Raw genomic sequence first — 585 nt, 5'->3', positions numbered from 1 at the left:
CCCCCCCTCCCCCTCCCCCCCCTTCTTACCCTTCCCCCCCCCCCCTTCTACCCCCCCCCCCCCCCCACCCCCCCCCCCTGCACTCGGTGGTGGACAGAGACCGATGATGCAACTGTTCCCCTTCAGTAACAATAAAGAGCTTCAGCCCCCGGTGCCTCTGTGTTGTGTTGCGTGGGAGGCTGACGGGACCGGGAGGGGAGGGACAACAGTCTTGCCCCAATCTCCAGCCACACATCCGTCTCAGGCTGTATGTGTGACTATGTGTGTGAGTGTACGTCGGTGTGAGAGAGCGGGTGTGTGTGTGTGTGGGCGTGAGAGTGTGTGTGTGAGTGTGAGTGAGAGAGTGTGTGTGAGAGTATATGTGTCTGTGAGAGAGTATGTGTGTGAGAGAAAATTTGTATGTGTGGGTGTGAGAAAGAGAGTGTGGGTGTATGGGTGTGAGTGTATGTGTGCGTGTGTGAGTGAAGGTATGTGTGAGGGTGTGTGCGTCTGGGCCGGCTCACAACAGACCCTTGCCTATGGGGACAGGAGCAGTGAGGGTGGGAGCAGGAGGGCAGGTTGCAGGGTGGGGGAGGTAGAGGTGGG

The sequence above is a fragment of the Leucoraja erinacea genome, chromosome 3, assembly GCF_028641065.1.
Source record: "Leucoraja erinacea ecotype New England chromosome 3, Leri_hhj_1, whole genome shotgun sequence".
NCBI classification, from domain to species: Eukaryota; Metazoa; Chordata; class Chondrichthyes; order Rajiformes; family Rajidae; genus Leucoraja; species Leucoraja erinaceus.
This window is presented reverse-complemented; position numbering follows the sequence as displayed.